Genomic DNA, 9,556 nt, shown 5'->3' on the forward strand with positions numbered 1-9,556 from the left:
TGGGAAGGATGTTTCGAAGTCGACAGGAGATGGGGGAGGAATTATTGGTTCTAGCTGGCATAGAATCTCTATGAGCAGCGAGGAAAAAATGGCAGCGGTGACTAACGATTAGCGAGATTCGGTAGGAACTTAGCGCATCCTATCGGGATGCATCGAACTTCTAACCGAACACCCTATTTTGTTTGAGCATCCTATATTTCATCAAACTTCTTGCTCATTGTCCAAACACCTGTCTTATCTGAATGTAGTTCGGACCGAGCACCTTGTGTTCTAATCGAACATTTCATGTCTGACGAACACCTCATGTTTTATATGAACATATTATGCCCTAACCGAACACGTCATGTTCTAATCTAATCTGGATTTTAAGATCTCGATTACTTTCCATTTGGATCGGATTTTTATCCATACTATATCAATATACAAAATCTCTTTGTATTTGTTATGTTGTTAATCATTCCTCTTCTTGCAGAATTTGCAATTGGACACACTGCAGCCTAAATTATCAAACAACCTTCAAACTCCTGACTTTTTTTTTTTAATTTTCTTTTTTTCAATAGGGAAGGCATACACGCATTATGCAACGATTTGGGATCTTGAGGAACACGCGCTATCCGCAACAATGTGGGATCTCAAGTATGACCCTCCACTAGCACCAACAAACCACAGAGACTTTTATCAAACTAGAGTATTGGGGAAAAAGTTTGCAAAACTACCATGGAGAGAAAGATGCTTTTAAAGCGGGGTTATCAACCCATTGTTCGCCATTCAAAGTGGGGAACAATGGGTTACAAAATCTTCGCCAACATGGTGGCGAAAAACAATATGTCTTCCTTATGCAATTTTTTTATTTTATTTTGCATTTGTTGTTTTTTATGTAAAATTCATTAAAAATATTTCTACAAATTAGAAAATTATGAAAAAATACTTTTCAACTCTTTAAAATATTCTTAATTTTTCTTTCATGAGAGTTTTCATTTTTAATGCAGGAATAAACTGAGCATTAAAAAGATTATTTTTTTTTATTGTGTATTACTTTTAAAATCATGAAAAAATAATTTTATAGATCATAAAATTATAAAAAATTTATTTTGATTTTCCAATAATATTTTATTTTTTCATATCAAATTTTTTTGCATGAAAAACAGTAATATTTTATGCTCAAATTATTCATGCTTCACAAATAAATAAAAGAATTACGTTAGAAAAATAAAAATATTATGAGAAACTCAAAAATAATTTTTTTTTTTTATAATTTTTGGATGCCTTTAGAAGTAAAATACAATAAAATCACATTTTTTAATGCCCAATTTATTTCCGCAATACAAATAAAATTTTCAAGTTAGAAAAATAAGAATATTGTAAGAGTCCAAAAATATTTTTCCATAATTTTTTTGGACAAATGTTCTTGATACTTTTCATATGAAAATAACAATAAATGAAAAATTAAAAAAATTGCATGAATCAGTGGGTTGAAAACCTGAACTTTGAAAATATGCTTTTGGTTCGTCCTGGTATTGTAAAATTTCTTCCTAATTGACTGATTTGAAAAATTTCTCCATTCTTTTGACAACTTTACAATGAATATAGACATAGGATAGAAGCACACATTATTTGACAAAATCATAGTAATTTAATCAAAGCCTGCTAAGATTTATATCACACATACATGCGGTCAACAGCCATCCATGTGGGATCTCGAATGACCAACTCTGGCGTATTTTTATCAAGAAATCTTGAGCAATGTAACATATTGCATTTGCAGCAAACTAAAAATGCTAAAACCCCATAAAAGCTTATCAAGCAAAGACAAATCCATGAATATGACACAATTGATAGAACAATACCCAAAGAGGAAAAAATATAAACAAAAACAAGATCCTATCATTTTGTCTTTGTCACTGTACCATGACCAAGCATTTTGTCTCTGTCATGATGCGATATGCCGTTCATGGAGGGCAATATCAATTAAAGTGAACTGGCGTTGATTTGTAAATGACAAGTCGTTTGATGATTGGGCAAGTGGAATTTTTGAGTCGGTGTTCATACTTTTATCGACAACTCGTTTTGACTGGATTAGTTGACAATTTAAAGTACTTGATTTTGTTTTCTACTTGCCACATGTCGATGTATCGAAATGCTTAAATTATCAAATTTTATAAAGATGGGATACTTATTATTTTTCTAATCATTAGTCTATGAAATAAGATTTATTACAATAAATTAAAATTCAAATCAAAGCAAATTTGAGTTATTAATAATTCCATTTGCTTTTATTATTTGAATTTTATATGCATGTGATGTAGTTTAAATTTTATAAATTAGGTAGATTTGAATTACATGATTTTACACGCACATGATTCATGTGCATTGAGTGATATGTTTTAGCATATATGGTGCATCAACTAAGTCCATCGTCTACTATGTCGCGAATTATAAAAATTAGCATATCTCATACCCATACTTGTTGTATGTGCCATGGTGAAACACGGATCAAGGAACACTGTCTTATGGAAACACAAACCAACACAATACATGGTGACATTCCAAATTTTGGAAACAATAGAGGAGCACGCACAAATAATTAAAAATATTTCAAGAAAAGTGTGGTTAAATTACATGTGAAACTTTCGTTTCTAACCAAAGATAATTTGTTAGGAATCTAAAATAAAATTTACACTTCTTAGCTCATCTCCTAAATCGTTAACTTATCTAAAGAAAAAATGAACTGCCACCAACTTTCACCGATTTTAAATCTTTGCATTTCCTATTCTCAAACAACTTGAGATCTTCAATGTGTTAGGGTTATAGGGAAGAACATTTGTCGAACTCCTTCTGCCTTTATGATGGGAAAAATGATTCTTGATGCAACCTGAAAAAAAGTAAAAGAAATGTGATAGAGATAAGAACTTTGAAGTCATTTAAAATATAATTATGAAGTCATTGAAATTATTGTTAGCTATACACACCGAGATCAGTCTAGCCCCAATCCATATGCATGGAACTCAAGGAAATGGAACTATCAAGTGGCTAACACCATAGACAGCCACAGCAAAGAAGTAGAGAACCAAATTCAATGGGCGAGAATTTAGACAGACAAGCAATAGGTCCATTCGAAAATACACCTCCAAGGCTCAAATAGTCAAAACATGCTTGACGCATTTCATTCCTTGCAGGATCAGTTGATGCACTGAATACTTTGTATAAGGCTCCAGCCAGAGTATTTATAGTAGATGCCACAGGCTGAAATGAAATGGATATATAGGGTTAGCACCAATTTTAGTTTCATTGTTGTGGCAAGTATACCACCATATTGTTTATCCAAACTAGATTCTAAAGAATTTAAATCTAGAAATTATAAATTTAGTTCTCATATGCAACTAAGTGAAAATCATTTACTCACTTTGCGTAGTGTGTAGAAGGATTCAAGATACTTGCAAAGGGAAAATGCATCGCTCAGATCATGCAAAGGCCTTAGAAGATTCCTTAATACGACTATATCAGATAGGGCAACAGTCATTCCTCCTCCTGTTAAAGGATGTCTCATGTTAAATGCATCCCCTAACAAAAGAGCACCTGGAGTGGGATGAGGAGCAGCAGGCATGCTTCTATTAGGCATCGTTCTTATGTTTTCTTTGTTAATTGCAAAAACAAATGCATCACGTAGCTCTTGGGGAATCTGAAACATATATAAAAGTTCTTGATTCAAAGATAAATGGCGGTCCAATGCTTATTAAATCGAGTCATTTCTATAATCCCCCTTAGCACTGCAAACTACAAGTATCAAAGCCAAAATGCGAAAAAGAAAAATTAAAAAAAAAAAATAAATGAATAAATAAAATAAAATAAAAATAAAAATTAGCATGCCCAGAAAACTAAGAATACCTGGGGAGCCACCACAGTTTTCAAGTACTTGGCCATTTCACCATTTGAAATGGATGGTAGATTTTGGCCAGGTATGTCAACCAAGCATCGAATTTCAGAGCTACTAATACGATAGAACAAGATTGGTGAAGGGTCTGCCAGAATAACATGTCCGTGATTTGGGTATGGAAGCTCGCAATTCTCTAAGATCAATGCCACAAAACAGGAGGGGATATCAACCTGTAAAAACCCAAAGTTTCCAAACTTCACTTCAAACTCATGAAAAAGAAAACAGCTACCCAATTTCGCATCTATCAGTGACGTTCGTAGAGAAGCCAATTGGATTCATAGAAGTTTTCGTTTCCAGGTTGAAACATAATCATTACCTTAGGATTACAGAGAGACCGTCGCAAATTTGAAAAACAACCATCGCATACTATTGTAAGTGGAGCACAAGCGGTAAGTTGTTGACCAATTTTAGTTTTGTATTGCACGCCCTTGATTGTCCCCTTTACTTCTAGTAGGGATGTTACTGTCCCTTCCTCCAGTCTTACACTACAAAGAAAATCAGGGGACATATTAACTATTAAAGGCAATAAAATGATGCTATTAATTATGCAGCACGAATTAAAGATTTTGAACATGAAGGGCATAGCAAAGTGAAAGAAGTAACTTCAGGGTAAATGAAGATTATTACTTGGGTAAAGTTGCAGCTTTTTCACGCATTTGTTTGAATGAAACGTCCGTTGTGAAAACTTCTTCCAGCCACATCTGGATCTGATCTTTGCAAGGGATATGATAGTTTAGTACTTCTCCCATTTTTGTAAAGAGCATATCCAAATACTTGTTGAGCATCAATTTCTTCTACACAATCTGCAACCAAGCATACATGTTAAGAATTAGAGAAAAAGTTCAATAATAGTAGACTCAGACAGAAGGACTGATGGAATTCATACAGATTCAACAATCCATAAAAGATTATAGAAATTTCTTATTCACCTTCAAGGCCCAACTCAATTAATTTCAGGTAACCCCCAGGTTGCAGAAGTTCTCCAACAATTCTGTCAGGCAGAGTCAGGTCCCTTTCAATCACATGCACTCTCCGTCCATCCTGCAATTGAAGGATGGAAATGATGTTAAACTGACGGATGGGGTAGCTATTTTTGTGAGCATTCGTCTTATTATAAATTGACATCTAAAGTAGAGGAGAAGATTAGATTCACCTTGCCAGAGTGTAAGCAAGAGCAGACCCAGCAACACCTGCTCCAACTATAATAATATCAGCATTAGTGGCATTTTCCGACTGGCATAACACTTGTTCTGAGCTCTTCACAACTTCATCCCTCATATTTTCCTTTGCTTCTTTAGTTTTCTTCATTCCTCTTGATCTATTCAACAGTACAAACCCCGAAACAGAAGCTAGAATTCCTCCTATTACATATTGATATTCCATTGCCAAGGATTGAGCAAAACCAACGTTGAAATGTAAAAGAAGGGGACTTTTTCTCTGTTTTAGTGGTGATGAGTACTTGAGTCTTCAACTTGCAGGCTAGGTTGTACATGAAGCCATTGTTGGCGCCTCTTATAGGTTCAGTTGGTCAAAAGATTGTACACAAAATAACTCTCCAAAAGCAGGACTAATTAAATCAGTCAAGTGGTCAAATATAGCTTGTAAAATTTGGGAGTTGAACAGATGAATAGAAATTTTCAGGTAAGGTCAAAAGTGTTGTCAAGATCAAGAAAAATAAGTGCAGATTATTAAACTACTTCTTTGTTGGACTCTAGCAGAAGAAGTATATTAAACTATTGACTATTTGACTTGGAGTTATGGGATGATGATAATGGAAGGCCAGTCAATTTCAAGAGTGTTTCTTTGTTAATATCTGATAGCAGTATAGGAAGAGTCCAGAAGCTATGGATCCAGGCCCAAAACAACTAAGCTAGAGCTCATTGCAGAAAAAAGAGGGAAGAGCTGAAATAAAGAGAATAAAGAGAGAGTGGAACGTTCTGGAGATATGCAGCTGGAGGAGGTTAGCAATGAAATTAATCTGTAATGTACACGAACATGAAACTCGGCTGAATGTGCCATAAGAGAAATGCTAGCGTAAGACAGCCCAAAGAAACCAAGAGTTTCTTTTTTTTGAAATAAAGTACCCAATCCTTGCCAATCATTATGTCAATATCAACAATATTCATGGCGTGGTTTCTAAATAATAGGAAATCATTGCGATTTGAGGTCAAAATCATTTTAGATGCTTTTGAAAAAAATAGTTTGAAAAAATTATTTTGTTATTTTGGTGATCTAATAATTTGATTTTAGATCATTTTTAATACTCTTTAACTAATATATTTAAAAAATTATTTTTATCAACTTGCGGCTATGGCGGCAATGTCGAGAACAGGCCCTTAATGTTGTATTATGGTTGTATTGTAGACCTTGCAACAATTAATGATGTAATTAAATTTTGAATTGTGTACAAATTCCCAGTCTAGACAAACATTTTGGCATGCAAACTAATTTGGAGTTTGTAAAACTAAGTGGTGTATGGCTTGCAAACCTTATTTTGTATTCAAGTATTTGATACAATGAATGTAAATTAATGGTTTAGTGAACATTGTGAATTGAGTTGAATTTGGAGAATCAGGGCTATTGACTCGTTTTACTATCATCCGTAAGGGCATGTTTAATTAGTCTAATTATAAGGAAAGTGTTGAAGTCACGATTGACTCTCTCCCTAAAGAATTAAAATTTGAGTTATGTTCAAATGTATACAAGTTCATAGAGAGTTGACCCATTCACATAGCACAAACAATTTATAATATTTCAAAGCGTGGATCTTCTTTTGCATTTGACTCAACTGCAACTTTCGAACACAAGAGTTCACGATGTTAAAGATAGTACAAGATCATTGAGATAAAACTTCGTTGATAAAATATAGGGTAAATACATTTACATGTGTTCTAGCCAAAGAAAATCTGTTAGCAATCTAATATGAAATTCACATGGCTTAGTTCATCTCCTAAATCGTTAGGTTATCTCCAAAAACAAGATGCACCGCTACCAACTTTCTTTGATTTCAAATCTTTGCATTTCTTGTTCTCAAACAACTTGAGATTAGCAATGCGAGGATTGTGGGAAGGACATTTGTCTTACGCCTTTACGATAAGGAAAATGATTCCCTAACTTGCAACCTAAGCGAAAAAATTTAAGAAAAAAAAGAAAAACTACTTTAGATGTTGAAAAAAATTTGAAAACAACTATTTTGTTATTATTCGTCATAATTACTAAAACTTATCAAATTTAATATATTATTTTAGCACTCTTTAACTCATATGTTTAAAAAAATATTTCTCAACAGCAGCAATAGCAACAATATCAAATAGACCATGCTTGTTGTGTTTGATCGCATTATACATCTTGTAACAATTAATGATGAAATTAAATTTTGAATTGTGTACAAATTCAAGCCTAGACAAACATTTAGGCATGTAAAAACTTGTTTGGAGTTTTTAAATCTAAGTGGTGTAAGGATTTGCCAAAATGCCATTCATTTTTCAAATTAATTATATTATATATTTTTATTGTTTAAATTAATTTTAATATTTATATAAATTTAAAATTCTTAGTCTATTTCTACTTAATTTCAAATAAATATAAAACTTTATAAAAGAAATTAACTAAAATAAGAAACTAATACATGGAAATAAAAATACAATTAATCTATAATATATACATAGATATATAAATATATGAATGAAAGGACAAATGAGGGGCAAACTTTTAAATTGACTAAAATATCCTTATAAATTTATATTATCTACTAAAATATTAATTAATATAAATTAAAATTTTATTATAGATCCTATTTAAAAAAATACTTACATTTAATATTCATCATTATTTCATAATTTGCAAAAAAAAAAAAAGTAAAAGAAAATAAATAATATTAAAATTACTTTGTAGCTACATATTTGGAAAATAGAAAAAAAATTGAATACTTTAAAGTATTCTCATATTGTTATTAAATAATAAAAATGCATGATTAAATTTATATTTGCATTTTACACTAATAATGTACTTATAAATATATAATATAATCTATAATTTTAAAAATAAAATACTTGTTAAATATATTAAATAAATAACATATTAAATAGGTTTTATAGTTGTTTATACTAAACAATACGACAATATAAAATTTCAGGATATTATTTTTAATGAAAATGAAAATTTTTGTATGTGTGTATAGTAATGTGCGCTAAATTAACAAAAATGTATTTTATAAATAATTTTCTTTTGCATTAATCCAGCTATGCAATCTCATTCTAACGAAATTAACATTATTTTAAAATATTAAAAATAAAAATAAAACATATTCAAGAAACTAACTTATTTTTTTAAAAGATAAATAATAGAATTTGAACAATTTAATTTATTGAGAATATTTGCATTTATCATTAATTTATTTTAATTTTTAAACATCTTCATAATTATTTATTTTGTTAAAACTTGTTATTATATATTTTTATTATATTACATTCAAGTTTATAATTAAGCTAATATTATATGCTAATAATATGACAAATAGTTTTCAGAAAAATATGATCGAGTAAAAATAATATTTCTTAAATTGATAATATTTGTATCATATAATTAATTAAAATGACATTAAGAATATTTCAATTTAAATAATTAAACGTAATATTTGTGATACTATAATAACACTATATTGTATATATACTCATTTAATAGAAAAATATGTAAAATTAAATCACGAGTCCAAAAAAGCTAATAATATTCAAATGTATACAAGTTCCAAGTAGGTTGATCGACAAATATGCATGGAATAATTACGTAATAAACTAGTACAGTCCAATAAATTTTTGAAAGCACAAATAATTTACAATATTTCAAAAAATGAGATTTTTCTTTTGTATATTCGACTCTAATTGCAACTGGACTCTCGAGATCTGATAGTCCTAAAGATGAGTATAAAATCACTAAACTAATTCATTAGTAAAATATGAAGTAATTACATTTATATGTGTGCTCCAGCCAAAGAAAATACGTTAGGAATCTAATATAAAATTTTGTGGCAATAGTTGATCTCCCCACAAATCCTTAGGTTATCTCCAAAAGCAAGATGCACTGCTACCAACTTTATTTGATTTTAAATCTTTTGCATTTCTTGTTCTCAAACAACCTGAGATCTGTAATGCGTGAGCATTGTAGGAGAAAGAACATTTGTCGAACTCCTTCTGCCTTTATGATAGGGAAAAAATGATTCTTAATGCAACTCTAAAGAAAGAAAAGAATATGATAGAAATTTAGAACTTTACAGTATATATTAATGAGAAGCTACATTTAAATATAGGAAATCATTTGGAAAGTAATGATTGGCAATACACACCGAGATCATTCTAGCTCCAATCCATATGCTCAACCACATGCGTGGAATTAGCTGAAAATGAACTATTAAGCGGTTGATGCCATAGATAGCCACCGCAAAGAAATGAGAACCACTCTAATGGACGTGAGGATTTAGACCAGAGAGCAAAGCAATAGGTCCATTCGAAAATACACCACCAAGAGTCAAATAGTCAAAACATGCTTCACGCATTTCATTTCTTGCAGGATCAGTTGATGCACTAAAAACCTTGTACAAGGCTCCAGCCAAAGTATTTATGGTAG

At 31.0% G+C, this 9,556-nt stretch overlaps 1 pseudogene; it reads right to left on the bottom strand.

The window, feature by feature from the left end:
- Window positions 1-2,791: 2,791 nt before the first annotated feature.
- Window positions 2,792-5,317, bottom strand: LOC131168984 (squalene monooxygenase SE1-like; annotated as a pseudogene).
- Between the last annotated feature and the right edge of the window lie 4,239 nt (window positions 5,318-9,556).

This window comes from Hevea brasiliensis, chromosome 14, assembly GCF_030052815.1.
Source record: "Hevea brasiliensis isolate MT/VB/25A 57/8 chromosome 14, ASM3005281v1, whole genome shotgun sequence".
Taxonomy (NCBI): Eukaryota; Viridiplantae; Streptophyta; class Magnoliopsida; order Malpighiales; family Euphorbiaceae; genus Hevea; species Hevea brasiliensis.